Source organism: Leptosomus discolor, chromosome Z (assembly GCF_034619465.1).
Source record: "Leptosomus discolor isolate bLepDis1 chromosome Z, bLepDis1.hap2, whole genome shotgun sequence".
Lineage (NCBI taxonomy): Eukaryota > Metazoa > Chordata > Aves > Leptosomiformes > Leptosomidae > Leptosomus > Leptosomus discolor.
The window spans coordinates 33,821,786-33,843,849 of NC_141419.1; the positions used below are offsets into that span (position 1 = coordinate 33,821,786).

At 40.7% G+C, this 22,064-nt stretch overlaps 1 protein-coding gene across 3 annotated transcripts in view; it reads right to left on the reverse strand.

The window, feature by feature from the left end:
- PCSK5 (proprotein convertase subtilisin/kexin type 5) overlaps positions 1-22,064 on the reverse strand; it is a 260,747-nt gene that overhangs the window by 181,918 nt on the left and 56,765 nt on the right. The gene's annotated exons all lie outside the window — the stretch shown is intronic.

Sequence of the window (22,064 nt, forward strand, 5' to 3'; positions counted from 1 at the left end):
AAACCCTTGCTTTTTGGAGCTTATGTGCTGTACAATTTCTTGACAGACTGTCTGGAAACTAATCCAGATTCATTTCTATCTACAAAAGAAAGCTTTTGGCAGGTTTTGTGCAGTATCAGCAGGAGATGAGCAGCAGTTAAGAACCTGTAACCAAAACAACACCCTGAAAAACTTGCAGCTTAGGGTGTCTGATGAATTGTAGACAGCTAGATTGCGAGGAGCCTGGAGTACAGCTTTCAGAGCAACCAAGTCCAGTGTGATGGAGAAAAAAAGTTTAGGGTACATTAAAACTGAAAGCCTCTTCCTTGACATGAATGGACCCAGTTCATGTGAAGAAATCTGGCTTGCCATGGCAATGAGACATGACCCTCAGGTATTCGTATGCCCCATTAGCGCCCCTCTAACCAACATGCAGAGTCCTACTCTGTGAAGCGAGTTCAATGAGACCCTCATCGGCACCGCTTTCCTCCAGCTCCTCCAGGCTCAGACAGAGCAACAGGCAAAAAAAATACAAAATGTGGGGGTGCTGGGAATGGGAAAAGCGAAGGGTGGGAGGAAGGAAAAAGAAATTTTAAAAGAAACTTGTATCATAGCAACAGTGGCCACACGAGCATGCTCGACCTCACTCCCTGCCCCACTGCCTCCTGTCCCCACTTCAGCCTCACATTTTGGCACTCTACAATTTGTAAGGAGTATAAATACGCTCAGAGGGATGCACTCCACCTTGACATAGTCCATCCCTCTCCTCCTGAATGTAAGCACACTATTAATCATACTGGGTGCAAACCAACATCAGATTACTATTAAATCATAATTTTCCTCCTCCTTTTTCTCCAGTTTACTGCCCTGTACTGTTGTACACAAATCAGAGGATTTAAGAGTGGTCATTTCTTATTACCAGAGCAAGATTATATTATTACGCACTATATATATGTACATAGTACAAAGTTGCTTTCATGGTCTTTCCCCTATGTATGCAAAGATGTGTCTCTCTCTCTGCCTGTCCGTCCACACTCAAAGGAGCTTGAAGGACTTCAGGGACCAGTTCCAAGGAATGTATAGGGCAGGCTTAATGCTTTTATTCTGTGTGTTGCTTGGGAATGCTTACACTACTGGCTTTATGAAATTAATTACAGTCTAAACTTGCTATCTGTACACTGAATGTAACGGTTGTACATTGCACATTGTACAAATGAGGCTTTCTAATGTACAAACAAAGGGGTTAAAAGACGACATGTTTCCAGGTGCCTTTGCACTTTTCAAAAGTGCTAGTGAATTAAGCATCAGAAAATGCCTGCAAAAGCTATTAATAACTTCATTCACATTTTGCTGATGTAAAGACAAGGAGAAAAAAGATGGAAGCACCAGCCTCCAGCCACAGAGTAAATTCAAGAGAGAGCTGCAATGGGCACTCAGGATTCTTGGCTGTGACCTCCAGTCAAATGTACAGGGCCATTAGCCTGTGCCTTTATCCCCTTCTCTGAAATGCTAAATGACCCTTTGGCTCCTTTGCTGGTCAGTCTTGTCCTCTCTTCTTAGGGTATGAGCTCCCTGTTTTGCTTCCATGCCAGTCAAACCACTCAGGCTGAGCAAGTGTATGGTTTTTTTAATCCCCATTCCCTTGCAAGCTCTTTGGCTCTCTGCCAGAAGATCACTGCTTTTTCCCTTAATGATGTTGGCACAGTCAGTTGGCCTCACTTACCTCACCTGAACTTCTGCTTCTGTGGTGGTGGTTAAAGGGGGCTGATTCATGAGCTGCTTTGCTACATGCATGTAGACAAACACAAGACAAGAGACATCTCTTGCTTTACCACGTGCTTTGATGATTCTCTCAAGAGACATGCCAGGTCAAATTGATACTCAAATTATCTTACTCTGCTCCAAGACCGGGCAGAAAGCTAGTCTAAACAAAATCTTCTGCATAAAAGAAATTCCAGGAGTAAAGCAGGCATAACTGTGTGCCCACTTAGAACTTTGCATCACAGCATTTGTAGCATATGGATACAAAATGCAAAGGCAGCAAAGAAGCATTCAAGCAGGAGTAGTTCAACAGCAGAAGGGTTCAGTTCTTACGTTACAATATGATTTATTGTCAAGCCTTATTAAAAATAGCATCTCTGTTTTCACCTCTATTCCTTTCTCTTCTTCCTCCACTCAATTCTTATCTATGCTTTTCTCTCCCTGCTTCTAGCTTTGTTCTTCTCTTCCAATACTGTCTGTTACCACTTAAATTCCAGTTTTGTTTGGTCCAACACCTGATCTCAGATTTCCATATTTTAACCACAAACTACACTTTCCCCTAGATTATCTTGTCTGATTTTCTCCAGATTAATCACATTATGCATTTTTCTCTCAAAGCAGTCAGATTTGGCTTTTATCAGGAACACTGTAAATTTTGGAGTGCAATTACTCTTCAAATACTATATGAGTATATACAGAAACACTGTTCCACACTGAACAGCATCTAAGATGCCATCTATTACTTGGTTTCACTTGCACTCTTTCCTGTCCCTTTAAATAACTCTTTCCTTCAAAAACATTTCTTGTAAGGAATTTTCCATTACTGGGTTCCAGTTCATAATTTTTCTTTAACCATGTGCTGCTTCTTTACCACCTATTCAAATTACATTGTCAGCTTAGCAGACAGCGGTTTTTAATTACTTTGGAAGCACTATTTAAATTTACAGTGTTACCCAAATAAAAAATATTAAAACATCTGTCATGATAATAAAAATTATGTGATCCAGAGTGATTGAATTTTATATCAATGGGAAAGTACTGAATTTTATAGCTCATTTTCAATCTATTCTTCCTGTTGTCTCTTTCCAGAATAAAACCAAACTTTGTCATGATAACATACAAAACCTGTGGGCTTGCAAATTTTTATTAGATCTGTTAACCTTTGAGCTGTTGTTTATTGAATTTTAAAGGGAATTCTATAAAATAGGTTAGTCTACAGAATTTCCCCCCTCTCCAAGCTGATAAAGTAATTCAGAAATTTCCTGCATTGGTCCCATGACTAGATAACTGCAGTAAGCTGGCACTATGTCAACATATATTGTTTTCATCTATCGCCTGGAGGATAACATTGAAAGGAATAAACAACCTCTTGTCCAGTTACACAGAGTAATTTTATGGAGATTTTTAAAAGGCATTCAGGGAATGATGTTTTTCTTCGGACTGTTTAATTGGAAAATGTTAATTATACAACCATTAGTATTTAATAGAAACCATCCGCAAGGTCGAGAGACTCTTGAAGTACATGTAGGAAGGAAGATGGCTATAGTAAGAAAAATTCCAGATATTGCACTTTTCTCGTACTTGAAATTCAATGCTTATGAGCATAAAAAGACAAAAGAATCACTTAGATATCTTTGGACAGACAATTTGGAAGCCTGCCTTTGTGCAATTAACAACCAGACATAACATTAGAAAGGTTTTCTGTTTTGATGTTTGCATGATGCTTTAAGTATCAGACATGGGCCTGGATTTTCTAACTTATTTTGTGAAATTCTCTCTAAAAACTAGCTTATGATCATTATAACTATCTTAATGTTTCTTGTCTGCTGCACTGATTTTATGGTCAGAGCCTTGGTATATCCAGTTAGGGATCAATAACAAAATTGAACAGTTAAATAGAGAAAACAAGAATCCTATCAATGGTTAAAATCTTTTTGAATTCCAGAGATTAAAATCTCTCAACAACTACTATAAAATTCTGTTCTGTCTTTTGCAATGCCTGTTGGTCTATAAAAACAGAGTAGAAGCAAAAGTTTCTAATCCTGTAAAATGCAGTCAGTCAGAAATGGCATATTGTGCCCTCTGTAAGCCTTCGTGAGGCCCCTTGCATTGGGTTCCTGTAGTTTTTGACTTACAAGGAGTTCTTCGACAAGCTCTTGTCAGTATGTAAGGGTATATAGAGAAACACAAGACAATAATCAGAATGACTGAATTATAAATAGCAGTTGTGAGCTGTTAAGTCTTGGATCTCAGTTAGCGGAACATATGCTTCTGATCCCAGGAAAGCTCTGAAATACTAGTTTCCAGTCAGAAATTAGAAAAGATAAGATTCTTTTACTATTGAGAAGAAGGAGAAGAAGAAGGAGAAGGAGAAAAAGGAGGAGAAGGAGAAGGTGGAGAAGGAGAAGGTGGTGAAGGGGAAAAGGAAGAAGAAAAAGAGAAGAAGATCAGGATCAAGATCAAGAATGCCTCTACACAAAAGCAGGTAGCATGAGGAACAAACAAGAGAAGTTAGACACATGTGCACGCCTGCAGGACTATGATCTTATTGGCATCATGGAGGCATGGTGGAACGGCACCTTTGACTGGAGTGTTGGAATAGAAGGATACATACCATTCAGGAAGGACAGGTAGGGAAGACAAGGAGTAGGCGTTGCCCTCTATGTCAATGACTAGCTGGAGTCCATGGAGCTCTGCCTAGGGACGGATGAGGAGCCAACTGAGGACTTATAACTGAGGACAGAGGGAGGGCAGGGACAGGTGACATTATAGTGGGGGTCTGCTACAGGCCACCTGACTAGAAAGACCAAGTGAATGAGGCCCTCTATAGACAGATAGGACCAGCCTCAGGTTCACAAGCTCTGGTCCTCATGGGGGACTTCAACCACCCCAACATCAGTTGGAAGGACGACACAGCAGGGCATAAGCAATCCAGGAGGTTCCTGGAATGCCTTGATGATAACTTCCTTCTCCAGGTGGTAGAGAAGCCAACAAGGAGAGGTGCTATGCTGGACCTTGCTCTCACCAACAAGGAGGAGCTGGTGGGGAATGTGAAGCTCAAGGGCAGCCTTGGCTGCAGTGACCATGAGATGGTGGAGCTCAAGATCCTTAGGGCAGCGAGGAGGGCACACAGCAAGCTTGCTACCCTGGACTTCAGGAGAGCAGGCTGTGGCCTCTTCAGGGAACTGCTTGGTAGAGTACAGTGGGATACAGCCCTGGAGGGAAGAGGGGCCCAGGAAAGCTAGTTAATATTCAAGGATCACCTTCTCCAAGCACAGAAGCGAAGCATCTCAATCAAGAGGAAGTCAGGCAAAAATGCCAGGAGGCGTGCGCAGATGAGCAAGGACCTCCTGGACAAACTCAAACACAAAAATGAAGCCTGTAGAGGGTGGAGGCAAGGAAGGTGGCCTGGGAGGAATACAGAGAAGTTGTCTGAGCAGCCAGGGATCAGGTCAGGAAAGCCAAAGCCCTGATAGAATTAAATCCGGCCAGAGACACCAAGGCTAACAAGAAAAGCTTCTACAGGTACATCAGTGACAAAAGGAAGACTAGGGAAAATGTGGGTGCTCTCCGGAAGGAAGCGGGAGACCTGGTGACCCAGGATATGGAGAAGGCTGAGGTACTCTACAACCTTTTTTGCCTGTCTTCACTGGCAAGTGCTCCAGCCACACCGCCCAGGGTGCAGAAGGCAAAGGCAGGGACTGGTAGAATGAAGAACCACCCAATGTAGGAGAAGATCAGGTTCAAGACCATCTAAGGAAGCCGAAGGTGCACAAGTCCATGGGACCCAATGAGATGTATGCACAGGTCCTGAGGGAACTGGCAGATGACGTGCCTAAGCCACTATCTGTCATATCTGAGAAGCTGTGGCAGTCCGGTGAAATTCCCTCTGACTGTAAAAGGGGAAACCCAACCCCCATTTTTATAAAGCAAAAGTGGAAGACCCAGGGAACTACAGGCCAGTCAGTCTCACCTGTGTGCCCAGTGAGACTGTGGCATGAATCCTCTTGGAAACTATGCTAGAGCACATGGAAGATAAGGTGGTGACTGGTGACAGCCAACGTGGCTTCGCTAAGTGCAAGTCATGGCTGAAAAATTTGGTGGCCTTTGGTGACGAGGTTAGAGCCTTGATGCATAAAGGAGGAGCAACTGCCATTATATACCTGGAATTGTGCAGAGCATTTGACACTGTCCTGCATGACATCCTTGTGTCTAAATTGGAAAGCTATGGATTTGATGGATGGACCGCTCAGTGGATGAGGAATTGACTGCATGGTTGCACTCAAAGAGTCACAGTGAACAGCTCAATGTCTGAGTGGAGACCAGTGACGAGCGGTGTTTCTCAGGGGGACTGGTGCTATTTGACATCTTTGTTGGCAACACGGGTGGCATTGAGTGCACCCCCAGCAAGTTTGCCGATGACACCGAGCTGTGTGGTGCGGTCGACACGCTGAAGGGAAGGGAGGCCATCCAGAGGGACCTTGGACAGGCTGCAGTGGTGGGCCTGTGCAAACCTCATGAAGTTCAACAAGGCCAAGTGCAAGGTCCTGCACCTGGGTCGGGGCTATCCCAAGCACAGATACAGGCTGGGCGATGAATTGACTGACAGCAGCCGTGCAGAGAAGGACTTGGGGGTGCTGGTGGATGAAAAACCGAATATGAGCCAACAGTGTGCACTCACAGCCCAGAAAGCCAGTCACATCCTGGGCTGCATCAAGAGCAGTGTGGCCAGCAGGTCGAGGGAGGTGATTCTGCCCCTCTGCTCTCCTATGGTGAGACCCCACCTGCACTACTACATGCAGCTCTGGGGCCCCCAGCACAAGAAAGGCATGGATGTGCTTGAGAGAGGCCAGAGGAGGGCCACAAAGGTGATCAGGGGGCTGGAGCACCTCCCCTGTGAGGACAGGCTGAGAGAGTTGGGCTTGTTCAGCCTGGAGAAGAGAAGGCTCCAGGGAGACCTTAGGTCAGCCTTCCAGTACTTAAAGGGGGCCTACAGGGAAGGTGGGGAGGGATTCTTGATCAGGGAGTGTAGTGGTAGGATGAGGCGTAACAGTTTCAAACTGAAAGAGGGGAGATTTAGATTAGATATTAGGAAGAAGTTCTTAACAGTGAGGGTGGTGAGACACTGGAACAGGTTGCCCAGAGAAGCTGTGGCTGCCCCCTCCCTGGCAGTGTTCAAGACCAGGTTGGATGGGGCTTTGAGCAACCTGGTCTGGTGGGAGGTGTCCCTGCCCATGGCAAGGGGGTTGGAACTAGGTGACCTTTAAGGTCCCTTCCAACCCAAAACATTCTATGATTTTATGATGAACAGGAAGTAGAAGATAATCTTTCCAGTTTCATTAGTGTTGTAATTAAATGGTCTTTGGCATAGACAGAAACAAGCAGACTACAGTCACATTCTCTACATCAGCGGGTTTTGCCAGCCACCAACCTGCAAGCACGGAGAGGATGGAAGTTACACAAGATCACATATAGAGGAAGAAGGACAGTCAAGAGCCTATGCATTGACTTTGATCAACACAAGCATGGAGAAAGGGGACACACAGGGCCAAGGAATGGATCCTGGCATTTTGTGGAGTTACTAGAAAAAACAGACCATCTACTTGTTCTATGAAGGGAATGTAATGTGGAGTTTTGTCACTCTGAGCTGTTCCAGGCAAATGCACAGGCAGCAAATTTTATGTTTTTAACTTTAGTAAAGGAGACATCCTCGTGCTACATTCAGCTTTCTGAGCTAGAGTTTTGTGTAGTGTTCTATGTCAAAACTTGTCAATTGTTGTCTCTTCTCCTATACAAAAGAAATAACATCTTTTCTTTATGCTCTTGATGTGATCCAATTTTAAAGTGGAATGAAAGAAGTAAGCAGGGAGGTAATCAGGAGAAGAGGTAAAGCTAGTCTCCTATTAAAATGGCTCAGGTATTGAAATAGAAATCATGACAACGGTCTTCGAAGAGCATCATAACCTGTAAAGCTAATGTGATCAACTGGAATTATTTTTTGGCCTATCTAGAATAAACACTTAAAAGCTACATTTTCTAAGACAACTATTAAAATAATGTTTCTTTTTAAAAGTATTTATCTCATTTATTTTAATTCTTTCACCACAACAAACAGAAGGTGAAAGAAGAAGGCATACTTGCAGATTTTTTAAAATTTTTTTCTCAGATTTAACCTGATATTTAGTGCATAATACAGAGTAATTGCTAACTGCATAGGAAATAATTTTTCTTCTGAGTTTCATCTTTAAATAATTCCTGATTATTGCTGCGCACAGTATTTTTTAGCCCTAGCAGGAACAGGCAGCTAATATAAAGTCTGATTCATCTCAAATACAAGATTTTTTTGAATTAAATACTATCTGACTTCTGGAGTTATGCTTTACTGAATTGCTACTTCTTTTTATCTGTGTTTGTACCAATATTTCAAGAATGTTCCATATTAAATATTTAACACCAATTTATTGCTTGTGCAACTTCAGAAGGTTAGTTAATTTACTTCAGAGATTAATTCAGTTCTTAAGATTTATTGATTCTTTAAGTTAAGAAACAAAAATATACTTACAAGCCAATAAGAACAATCACAGACATACATTATTTTATGCCTGGTTAACCAATGAAGAACAAGAAATCAATATAAAAGGGCTTCTTGTATTCGTAGGAGTATCTGATGGCTATAGTGAGACAAGAATAATTTACAAGACTGCATATATATATACACGGGGTTTTACAGTGAAAAATAAGGAGCTCATAAATCTTATTCGTTGGCTGTGATTACATTGCTATTCTTTCCAAAAATAGAATAATTCATAATGTGTTAAATTTGTATTCAAGACAATTCCATCACTTTTCCATCACTGACACTTCTTTAAAGTCAACACTGGTGTTTTTTCTGTAACCTATGTGCTGGCTTAAACATAAGTTAATTCAGGGAAGCCCTGTATGTCCGTGTTCCACAGGATGACAGCAGCACAGCCTTTTTAGGTGCGGGAAACTCCCTGCACTTCTAGGTGTGCAGACAGCAATGTTTCTCTCCCAGCTGCAAGTTCTGGAACCTGCAGAGGCACATAAATACTCTGCCTCTAATATCATCTCCTCTTTCTACATGGGGCGTGACCTGTGGCTCCATTAGGATGCCTACCTCTAGTTCTGTTTCTTTCCCATGTGGTAGCAACACAAGAGACTTCTTCAAGGCAAAGCAAGTAATGCAGCCAAAAATGCCTTATGGTCATTGTGCATGTTGTCCACCTCCACTAAGGGGCAAATATGAAAAAGTGGCATTCACAAAAACTGCAAAAGGTCTGTGACATCATCCCAAACAGCAAAAATACATATATGTACAGAAAGAAAAGAAAGAAGAGGAAGAAAAGAAAAAAAGAGGAAGAAGAGGAAGAAGAAGAAGAAGAAATTTAGAATAAAGGCAACTGGAATGTGTACATATTACCCTGGATGCAAAACTCATCCATATGAATGGCATATTACAGTCCTGTTGCATCTTGTTTATCCTTGAATCAGTGCTCACATGTTGAGAGGTACGTGTCAATGTATGGACAGATTCCTCCCTGGGAAGTGCTGGGAGAAATGTAAGAACCTGATGCAGAACATCTTGGGGAGTCAGTAAAGGACAGAGAAAATAAAAAAGAAATCATTTCCACAGCTTGTGGCTACTGCTAAGAAATGAGGAAGGAAAGAAGAATGCATGGAAATACATCTCTATAGATGGCTGTGTTCTCTCAAGATGACTGTACGATGACTGTTACTACTGCTGTTGCTGTTACTACCGATACTAAATGGCCTACTTAGCAAGAAAGGGCCAGCAAGTGGATCAAAGGTTAATGCATTTTTACCTGCCTGAAGTCCTGCCTAGGAAAAAAAAAAAGAAAAAAAAAAAAAAGTATGGCAGTTCTTTTATTAATTAGAGAGAATATGTGAAAAGAACAGCTGCTCCCTGCCTCAGCTGTACACCATCAACCCTGGGGATCCAGTATTCACAAACGATGAATAATTCCTCAGACAGACAGTTCTTTCCATTCTACCATTTTTTGTGGCCTTTGCCTCATATTTTTATTTGCCCTCCTCTAAGTCCCCAAAAAAGAAAGAAAAATAGGGGAGTTTTACAGAAAGTCCCAAGGTGCTTCTCTTTTTAATGCATCAGTTCATAGAGATGCACTTATCTCATAAGACCAAGTTTCTCCCTCTCTCTCTCTCAAGCTAGACTTGATGTTTTTGTTATTTCTAAGATAACAATAAAACAGAGAGATGCTAAGTCTTGCTTTAAAATAGTTTTCATAAGTTTCTAAGGATTCTTTCTATACTACTAAAGACAAGTACTTCACAATCTACTTTTTAAGCTGTTTTCAAGTCAAAGACTATTACTTCTATCTCAAGATGTTAAGAAGCATGGGAGAGGAAGGTGGTTTTATTTAGAGTTTGTGTGAACATATGTGACAGAATCGAACTAACCGCATGGAGAGAAGACCCTTGGCAGATGGCTTCAATTAATCATTAACCTTCCCAGAGACTGATGAGAGTGGGAGGAGTGGGGGCTTATAGAAATACACTTCCCTCCCCTTCCCCTCTCTTTTAATTTTACAGGGAAAAAAGAAAAGTGATGTTAAAGAAGGATATGCTGTTATGGGAATGCTGGGAGTGGGGGTGAGCATGGAGCTGATCTAGGATAGACAGGAAACTTGTTTTTCTAAGAATGTTATGAACTTGTACGAATGAGGGGACTTGTGAGGAAACAGATGAAGAGATGCTGTCTCTGAATGCTCATACTCAAATTTTAAAGACTGTTGCACTACTGCAGTCCTTTTTTCTCTATTCTATATTGTGGTCTGGTCCCTTTGATCCATGAGGCCATAGCCTGGTGACATTGGTTGTTAATGGTGGGATGTCCTAGGGGGAGAAGGAGGGAGAGAAGGACAACGAGAGGAAGGGCTATGAGACAAGAGGACTCTTCAGGAGGCTGAAGGAAAGATCTATGTCCCTACTGTTCCTCAAGGGACAAAAGCAGGTAGGAAAAGCAGAGCACACTTAGGTCAGAGTACGATGACAGTGCCATATTCAATTACTAGTAATGGAGAAGGAGTTTTTTCCTGTTTTCTTGTAGGCATGTGGAGTTCCTGAGGCTGGAATTGTTTCACAGTGCCTTTACTTCAGCAATAAATGTCTATGCTGCTTGATACCTAGAAGCCTTTTCCCTAAGAGCCATGAAAAGCCATCAGGTTATTGTACCCTTGGTCCCATTATTTGCTTGGTTGGTATGTTAGAGGAGATTATATCTTGCCAGAGGACAAACTTTAAGCTCATAAAACTATTCTCTTGAAACAGAAGTATAAAAATCACTCCATATCCTCCTCAGACAGCCTTACAGAAATGTTTAATCTAACACTGAAATGCATGCTGTGAAAATTCATTGACAGTAGAGGATCAGACTAAGACGAATGGCTACTATTTCAGTTTACCTATAGGGAAGTAAGTGCCCTAGGCATCAATGGGCTTTTCACCATTTGAACGTGCTATGGTTGATGAATGCAAGGCCCACTGTGTACTGTAAGAGAAACCTGGGAAGATAAGACCAAACCACTAGAGGGAGTGGCTAGTTATATTTTGCAGATGAGATCATTTGGCAGAAATGAGAGAACTATCCCACAGAAATCTAGGGAGGCCTGGGAAGGAAAAGGAAAGGCTATTCAAGAACAAAACAAACAAAAGTTTTGCATAAGGCAAAAAAGTACCAGTTACTCTTCTAACTGTCTCAGGAAATTTGACTCAGACGATTAAATGTCAAAAGTTCTTCTGCAATGCTGAAGAAGGTTTGTCCAGAGACATATGGCACAGCTATTCATTAAAGACTTGGAAAATAGGCAAAAAATGCAAAAATGTTGTGAAAATTACAAAGGGTCTTAAAGGAAATCTCAGCAGATTGTCAGTATTCAAGCTACCTCAGAAAATACAGATATTGCAGAAAGGTACTGGAGAAGTCGAATATATTTGCAGGTACTCTTTATGGAGAACTGGACACAGAGCCATGTCTATGGAACATTTTAGAAACAGGATTTTAAAGGACTTGCAGAGCTGCTGCTAAACTAAAGACACCTAGATTGTATTGACTACAGCAGTACTATGATGGAACTTCCCCCAGCTGCAAACGAAGTAATTGAATATGTTGAATTGATCTGAGAACATAATTGTGAACTGATACGAGAGGAATGTATTCCTGTAGTCAGACAGAATATACAACCTCAGTATAAGCACCTTTTATGCACATGAAAGACTCAAAAATGTACTTTGTCTAACTGGGACTAGGAGGAAAATCACATTCATGACTGTCAGGTTTATACACAGTCTCAACTTGGAAATGGTATCCATTAATGGTAACTGCATTTGCAGATACCTTAAAAAGACCCCAAGAAATCAGCAGATGAGACACCCAGAGAAAGTACAAAAGAAAGCTATGATCAGAGCGTTGTCAGACGGGAAAACTATACACAATCAGAAATAAAGCAAAGGCAAGAGTTCTTAATTTCATGACTGTTGACAATTCCTCTGCATCCACCACTTTTCCTGGTACTACAGCTACTAAATACTTCTCTGCGGTTTGCACTCTTCCTTGTCATTACTACTATCCCCATCCATCTCTTCTGTGATTCCTGACAGTTGGCCTTCTGACTCTCAGCTTTCTCCATTTTCAAATCTCAGCTGCAAATGGATCTTCTTCGCCTGTTTGTTTTGTTTCTCCTACTGGCTCTTCTGCTTAACTGAAAATACTATTTGAATGTGAATATGTGTCAAAAATACAGTGCAAAGCTAAAAAGGATCTTTCAAGTAAAAGGGGAATTATCAGAGAAATATAATGTACCTCCAGTAAACTCACTGATTTTTTTCAACTATTATGTTCTACCATGGAAATGCATGCGGCAGTTACAAAACCGTTTCTATTTACTCAAAAACAGTAATGAGATCTTTGGATCCATTAGTGACGTAGTATGAATCCGTAAGCACTTAATAACATAGCCACTCATAAGGAAGCTAACAGTATTTGACATGTCAGTTTGTACTTTGAAGCCATTATAATGGCTTAACAGATATAGTTACACCCATTTTGTTTAAGGAAATACTACTGAGCATGTGCAATCGTTAAGTCTCAAACCTTTGGAGGTTACAATGCTTCCTTGTAGTTCAGGGAAGCTGAAATTATATTCTCCTATAAAGCACTTCCAAATCTGATGACACAGAAATCAGTGGAGAGTGAAGTAATGATGACAATAGAGACAGAGTGATCTGGATACCTCATGAAGGTGAACCTATTTAGGCAGTGTGTTTGTAACATAGTTTTATATAAAAACATACATAAAATTATGCATGTAGGACTGAGAGTGCAAGGCATAAAATGAGAGAAAGTGTCCAGAAACACAGTAATGGTGAAAACGATTTAAGATGTAACGTAAACAGTCAGCTACAACTTCAAGAAGATTATATTATCCTTTGATAGTTAGGCAGTGGGATAGCAAGAGAAGTGGGTTAACACACTTTTTTTAATGACAGCAGTGATACTATTCCTGGAATGGCATGTGCCTAGTATTGATGTTTCAAAAAAAGATGCTCTTGGAAAGTGAGCAATGAGTCCTTGCTGCTCATTTTCTGAACCAAGTGCTGGAAACACAATTTCCAGTGATTCTTAACCAGCTCAAAGAATTTATTTTGTCCAAGTAACTTGATTGAAGCATGCAAGTTACTCAACACAGATGATACTTTTGAAGCGGGAACATTTCTTTAATCTAGTAGGGAAAGGCCTAACAAGGTAAGTACAGAGAGCAAGATAAACACGCAGCTACAAGGTGTACGATTTTTAGCAGTTAATAATTAAGACAACACTCTTACAGATGTGACTCAAATCCAACCCTTTATCTAACATTTTACTGAAAACGTACTGCAGCTGAATTAGAAATTCTGGGTTTGTGCTGCAGATTACCAGTTGTACTGATTGTTGATCAAACAAAATGATCATACAATCTACTGCCATACCTGTGAAATAAATCAACCCGAGCAGTTCAGATCCTGATGCTGGCTTCTGTAAGACTAAAGCAGCTCTATGTCAGGAACTCCATAGAAGCCTCAATAAGAAGTAAGACCTGGGAGAACAAACTTTTTTCTTCAAATACTCTGAGAGGGAGTTTTGGTGCCTGCAGTGAGGTGCTGCTTTAAATATAAGCCCTCCCTGCATAAGTCCATTCTAAATATGCACAGAAACATTAATTATTATGAATAAAAATCAATTAAATATGCAAAGCAATAATGTCAAAAGGGAATTGACATGAGACATTCAAATGAGGTGATGTTTTGAGTTTTTTCCCGCTTTGACTCTTACATTTAGGAGTGAGTGACAAAAATTTTTGAAAAAATAATTTTTTATTACTTCTGGAACAAAATCTAGACTTAATTGATGAGCTTCTCTGTGCACAGGTATGGATTGTTTTAAAACAGAAAAATATGAGTTTATGTGGTTGCTCTGCTATTTGTATGAAAGAAAAAGATCTTTCAAGGCCAAAAGATTTCTAAGAAAAGCAAGAAGAAAGTCGGTTTTTATAACCTTGGCGTTGTATAAAATAAATAAGGCTTTTATATTGATTCAACTGAAGATCCATTTCAGAGTCTTATTACAGACACCCTGGTCAATTCCTGTTTAGATCTAGGGCTTGACACAAAACGATCCACAAAACCAACCAGAAAGTAATCACAATGTAGTAACAGGTTTATTTAAACACGAAGTTTGGGCCAGTTAGCAGTCAATTAAGGTTGGTTTGGAGGACACTGAAAAAACAAACAAAACTTTTAAGTACAAGCTAAAGTTTAGGAATACGCTTAAATCTATCCTTGATCTGCGAAGCATTCAGGTGGATGCTCAATTCCAGCGAGGTGCATGAGACCTGATCACATGCCTGTGTATCTTGTTGCACAGTATCTCATTAACGGCACGGTTGCAAGCGGTCACTTTATTATTAAAGATTTCTCTTTGTTTCTTATGTACAGTTAAAACAGCTTTTTATTTTTCTCCTGTTCAGCCACTTTCTCTCAGTTAAACTATTATCCTTTGATTTATGGATGCCAGTACTTAACATGGATACAAAGGGTATAACATGAATTTAGGTGAGAACTTTTCAATTCACAATAAATATATTTTTGATTGCTCTGTAATTTTCTCCTTGCCTCTCCCTCAAAACCAACACATGAATCAAATTAACAACTTAATGCAGCGTGACTAGAATCACAGGGTTCCTACAGAAAGGAAAAACGGGGGAAAGCCGCTCAATGCTGTCATTGTATGCTTTACTTTTAACTTGCACTTTCCTATTTGAATCAATTTCCTAGTAGCACCCTTATTCACAACTACCTAGAAGAAAAATGGCGATGACCTAGAACTATTTTTTTTTCTATTTAATCACATATACAGACATGTAAATTGTTCCCCATACAACACAACTACATCAGGGGATCTCTGCTTCTTAGTGCCCGCCTGGAGGCAACACGGGTCATAATCTCTGTTTCATTCACAGTCACACTCATAGGTACAACTTCTACCTGTTAGGCAGCAAAAAGAGATGCATGGCTCAGCCTTAGGTTTATTTTTCCTATTAGACTGTGGGATAAATCTTGTGTGTGAGTCTTTCAAATGCTGAGACAATCTAAGACTTTTTCTAGGTCTTGGCAAAGTAACAAACCAAGCTTACAAAGTGGTTTTGGCCACCCTTGTAGTCTCATTCATTGAGAATAAATACTGAATTAGTCCTCAGAAGGTTTCAGTGGTAGTAGTTTACACAATGTATAACATGGTCTCAGGCTATCAGCATGTTTGAAGTCCCAAACAAGATCAAAGCTGCTTCACATAGTGTGGTCAATACTTGAAACTTCTGAATACTGAAGAAGAAGAAAGCAGCAGTCAGACACAGTGAAAGCAGACTATTCGCCCAAATCTGAATGGGCTTAAAAGACAGGAACGTTTCAGATTTTTGTTCTCTCTCATTGGTCAGTATCATGCAACTTCCCTGTTAAGGAAAAAAATTGGTCAGTGTTACAGTGTGTTTGGGCAAACATTTTCAAAGGACAGACACAAAATAGAAGAATGCTTTTACTTTCACAATACTTTTATGCTCTTATGTAGTAGTTGATCACAAATCTAGAGTGGGAGCCGATGCAAACTGCAGGAGACTGTGTTAAAAAGGAAAACCATATGAGGGGAGCAGATAGACCTGATAACGAAGTCAGCACTAAGAGAGCAGATATCTTAAATTGAGTATCAACTTCCTCAAGAAAGATGAACCAATCTAACTTCTCAGTGTTGTCAGAAAAGTTAATGCTGCTCCCTCTTCCTTTATTGTTTTTTTTGGCCTCTGCTGTTCAGGTAGTCATAAGAGATGATGCAAGGGATGGGGACAGGACTGAGAAGCTGGGGGCAAAGATACTGTAGGTCATAGGATGTGACACACAGAGCCTCAAGCCTGTCTTTGGCGTCTTGGGAAACTTCATCATCAGTCAAGGGCTCTGAGCCCTGAGGCACAAATGCAGCAGGCTACAAGGGTTCAGTGATTTTTTCCAGAATCATATTTTCTGTAAACAGACGAACTCCCTACCAAGATGTAATGGCTGTAACACTTTCTAAGTAGGCTGTACTAATTCCTCTGTCCATATTTCAATTCATGTAGATAGAGACTTAGTTACTCAAGGATACATGGATTTCAGTGTTTCAGCAGCTCGGATCACAGAAAGTCCACTCAAACACTATGTCTGAAAGTTTGCACTGAACAAACTTTCCTCAACAGCCTACTTGCAGCCAGTCCAGGAGACTTATGAGGAAAAAAAAGTCTCCTCCTGATTCAACATTAAACCTTCATGTGGAAGAGTACATGGAAGTTGATCAAAGGAGAAGTTATTCAACCTCTTTGTAACTTCAGAAACATTTTTTCTTTGCTTGCCTTTATTTTTTTCTAAACGGGATTTCTGGCTCCCAAATCTTGTAACCAGGAGCTGATACTCACAAAACCCAAAACACTCTCCCAAGCAGTAGTTTACTATTTTCTAACAAAATATCTTATCCTAAAGACACAGAAGAGGAGAACTGCACTATATACTTAACATTTGGTCTCTCTGCCTCGCCTTAAATTTCTGTGCTTTTACTACTTGGGTTTAATATAGTTTTGAATTGTTTTCAAAACTTAAAATTACTGGCTTTGTTCTGTTAAGAATTCACGTAAAAATAGAAAAAGTCAGAGCAATTATATGCTTAAATGGCATGCTGCTCATGGATTAGTGGACTCTAATGCAATAGAAAGGGCAAGTTCCTTGTGTTGCTCCACACCTTAGAACGGGCATATTTTACAAAAAGCCCTAGTGCCTCTCTGTGGGCAGACTTGGGGTCTTGTGCCAACAAGGTATCCTGTATTCAATGCCTGAGTTCAAAATGATCACCTAATTTATTTAGCTTAATTTTCATCAAAACTGTGTTTAGAAGTCACGCAGATGTGCAAACACTTGCTGGCCTTCTCTCCAAAATGGCACTGGTAAAGAGTTTGCTACGCTTTTAGTCTCCTCTGCTGCCTGTTTCTTGTTTGGCTAGAGGAAGATCCTCTTCACAGGGCTTGAGCAGCAGATGTAACTCACAGCAGAGATTTCATGACATTAGAAGTAGTTACAAGCAATGCCAAGGATGATGTGTATCTAACAAAGCAGTGGAGAACACACTTTATTGAACTGTCTATCCTGCGTTTGCTTCTGCAGTTTTTGTTTTTGTTTGAACATGGTTGAAAAGGGAGCATGAATTAAGGTCAAAAAGGGTCAGTGAGAACTAGGGTCCTCTGCTTGCTAGTACTTTTAGTCACAACATTTGCTCATGTGACATACAGAAAGACATATTAGAATATGGATGCAGGAACCAGTTTTGATGTCCCCATTCTCATGGTATCCTATGTCATATGGTATCTGTCTTCACTAAAGAGGGGCATAATTATATTTAAAGACTGGTATGAGACCTAACATTCTAAAGCTAAATAGTGGTTCTCCAATTTCTCCTTTGCAAAGGACACTATACAGACCAAGCTCTCCTCTGTACATAACTGTTAGGAAATTGCCTTACGGAAGCACAACACTAATTTTTGCTCCCTGACTGGAAAGTTATATAGTTACTGTTTGTGTCAGAAAGTTATGTAAGTCTCATAGGTTATGAGTTTGCTTCTGATGAGGGCAAACTGAGCATGTCACACTTTAGCAATCAGACCACAAGCCAGGCAAGCTTCAGAATCGATTCTTCTGTACTGTGGCTGTGCACTTCTCGTCATTTTGGGGTTCCTGATGTTTGTATAGCACTATGTGAAAAAAAAAAAAAGCTATAAAATATTAGCTAAGTAGATATAATATTTAGCAATGCCCTTCCTGAAGTGTCTGCAATTTTAGTATGCAAACAATAGCAAAAAAATACATAAAGTGAATGTTTGAAGCAAAGTAGTATTTTTTACAATTAACTATATTATCTTTTCCCTTTTTCAGTGACACTAACAGGGTACTCAGTATTGCACAAAAAAAAAAAAAGTTGTGCTATTTGATTAAAAAAATCTGAAAAGTGGATAGCTAACCGAGCAATTGCTTTTGGAAAACTGCTGTTAGAAAGTAATGATGGGCAAATTCCTCCTCCTTTGAAAAGAGAAAAAGTGTACTTCCAGATAAGTATGTATCTCTGCATATACATGAAAGTTTTTCTTGCTGAAGTGCTATGAGAGATAAAAACTAAAATACACCAAATTGTGCCCCAGTATGGCACACTTTAGAGTTGTTAATGTTAACAATTTTATATCCATTTACATTCTATGTAATTTATTGTTAGCTGTTTATTTTGAACTAAAGCTAAAGGCCGATATTTATTGTACCTCACCAGAAATTCAGCAAACATTTTGTGGCACTATTATTCCTTATTAATTGCAGAAACTAGTCAGAAAAAGGTAGTTCAGAAAAACACAATATTACATACAACTGATATTTCACAAGCGCCATTATACAGAAAAGTACCTGCAGTTTTTTAATGTGACTCGGTTGTTGCCCAGAAAAAAAAAAATCCATTTTAAATAGATTCTTGAAAGATAAAATAAAAGTGGATACTCTCCCTCTGAAGATAAAATCACTGTAGTAAATAGGCAGAGGAATGTGTGCTATTGCTGTATTTATTTCCAAATCTTTGACACTCAGAAAAATCTCTCCCAAAGCAAGTATGGAAATGATTTCAGTGTTGCTGCATCTTGGTTCAGTGAAAATGCTGGCACAACCTCTGAACAGTGCTGGCTTTCATTTTGTGTTTCCTGGGCACTTCTAGGGCTGCTTATCTGGAAGTCAGAACTGAATGTCCCATGAGGAACAGATCAAGTAGCCTATGTAGTCATTCCATCTTTAAACTATTCACTAAGCTTGCTAAACTAGTTGCATTAATAATCTCTTTTCAGTAGATAAGGATAAATCCGCTTCTACAGGTTTTTGATTAAAGTATGCTGTCGTCTTCCAAGAGGAAATGAATTTAGGTCACGTTGTGTATTACCTGACCTTATGTTACTAGTTCTACTGTGTCCACAGAGAACAAGAGATGTGTTTCCACACACAAATTTGCAAGGTAATTTTTTTGACAGGCAGTTTAATTCTTTCTAGCAGCAATTCCACTGAAGTTAAGTCACAGATCATTTTCTTAACTTGCTAAAACACCAAAAGCTCAAGTTCCTCATGCAATAAAACGCACAAATACAAAAAGTGCACGCAACAACCAAACTAAGTTACAAAATATGCAAAGTGCTTAGAACCATGCCATGCCACCTCAGAAGAACAATAATTTGGCTTCCACTGCACATACGGAAAGAGAGGACAATTCTTGGGAGGGCAATGAAAAGTGAGGCTTCTCCTTAGCTGCTAATGCCCAGCATAGGTGGGTGGATAATAAATTTTTAGGTCGTAAAGGAGGATGATGTGTATTCATTTGCTGTGGTGTTAGCATGTGGCAGGTGAAATTCTGTCCCGAATTCTGTCTCCCCTGTACCTGAACTTGCAGTCAGATCTAGTGTGACATCTCCTCCTCCCTCTGCCTCTCTCCAGCCCATCCCATCAGGAGCCTGTCACTCATTCCTTCATCCCTGCTGTCTCCCTCCACAGCCCTGCTCACCTTAGCCGACCTCATCAAGGGCCAGGCCAGGGACATAAAACCCTTTGCTCTGCTCTGCTGCTCACACTTGGAAGAGATGCACAAGATAAGCCAACTCCCCAGAGACCTCATAAGTGGCATAAGGGAGGCAACTGGCCTGTCTAACTCTTCACCTCCACCTTGTTTCATGGATACAGGACTTTAGGAGACTTGCACAACTCACTGCTGATAAAGGCTTATTAGCCCTAGTCTGTCTGCCGTCCAGAGTCAACTATACTATGGCAGAGCAGGCGTGTCTGTCCCTCCCTGTGAATGCTAGTATAGCTCACCTGGGAGCTCACAAACATAACTGGAGAGCACTATGTAGCATGCTGGAGGAGTTTTCTGAAGAAACAAAGTAAGCTGGGTTCACCAGACCCTTCACTGAAGCGCAAAGCAATGCAAAATAAAGAGAAAAGTAAGCAATTTTTCCTGGGTTTTACTTTCCGCATCAGAGTTCAAGGAAGGCAGCCCTAGATGCAACTAAATCACATCTCAGCAGTCTGAATGGACTGATCTCAATTGCAGTATAAATTATATTTCATCTGTCTATACCAGAAATCTTGCAGTGCAAATATAAAAGGATGACTGATAAATATTGGCTGATGAGTTAAGCTTCTCAGCAAGACTTTTATTTCCAACAGCTTTCCAAAATTCTCAGTAACATTACACTACATCTATAATTGTGCAACAATATTATATAGCTGCCTCATCCAAGTAATTCATCAAATATTATTCACCATGTAATTTGTAAATGTTAGTTTCCATTGTAGCTCAGTCATCAGTTTTATTGTGCCCTGCTGGCACTGCTCTAATCCTCTTCCACCTTGAATCTCCTAAAACAGTTTGCATTTGTGGATTTACTTGTCCTTTCAGTCCAGTTTTGAAAATTGGGAATGCTCTTCCAAAAGACCCCAGAGCTAAGTCATAATATAAGCAGCTGGAGAAATTGCACAGCCAGGCATTTTATATGTTCTTAGGTTTACAGAGCTCTATTAGAGTATATTTTCAGAACTTTTGTAAGAAAACCTGACTTTTTCAGCAACTGAAGTGCATTATATTTATCAAATATGTTTTTCTTATTTTTAAAAAGACTACATAAATTATAGTGTCTTACAGTCCTTTTCCATTATCAGTAGTGGTCAACATGGAGTCACCAAGGGGAAATCATGCTTGACCAATGGGATAGCCTTCTACGATACCATGACTGGCTGAGTAGATGAGGGGTGAGCAGTGGAGGTGGTGTGCTTCGACTACAGCAAGGCTTTTGACACTGTCTCCCACAACATCCTCATAGGTAACCTTTGAAAGTGTGAGTTAGGTGAGTGGAAAGTGCGGTGGATGGAGAATTGACTAAATGGCAGAGCTCAGAGGGTTGTGATCAGTGGCGCAGGGTCCAGCTGGAGGCCTGTGGTTAGTGATGTTCCCCAGGGGTCAGTGCCGGGTGCAGTCTTATTCAACATATTCATCAACAACCTGGATGAAGGGACAGAGTGCACCCTCAGCAAGTTTGCTGATGACACAGAACTGGGAGGAGTGGCTGACACACCAGAAGGCTGTGCTGGCATTCAGCGAGATCTGGACAGGCTGGAGAGCTGGGTGGAGAGGGATCTAATAAGGATCAACAAGGGCAAGTGTAGGGTCCTGCACTTGGGGAGGAATAAGCCCATGCACCAGTATAGGTTGGGGGCTGACCTGCTGGAAAGCAGCTCTGCGGAGAAGGACCTGAGAGTCCTGGTGGGTAGCAAGTTGACCACAAGCCAGCCATGTGCCCTTGTGTCCAAGAAGGCCAATGGTGTCCTGGGGTGCATTAAGAAGAGTGTGGCCAGCAGGTCGAGGGAGGTTCTCCTCCCCCCTCTACCTTGCCCTGGTGAGGCCACATCTGGAATGCTTTGTCCAGTTCTGGGCTCCCCAGTTCAAGACAGACAGGGAACTATTGGAGACAGTCCAGTGCACGTCTATGAAGATGATGAGGGGACTGAAGCACCTCTCTTATGAGAAAAGGCTGAGAGATCTAGGGCTCTTTAGCCTGAAGAAGAGAAGACTGAGGGAGGATCTTATCAATGCTTATAAATATCTAAAGGGCAGGTGTCAAGAGGATGGGGCCAGGCTCTTTTCA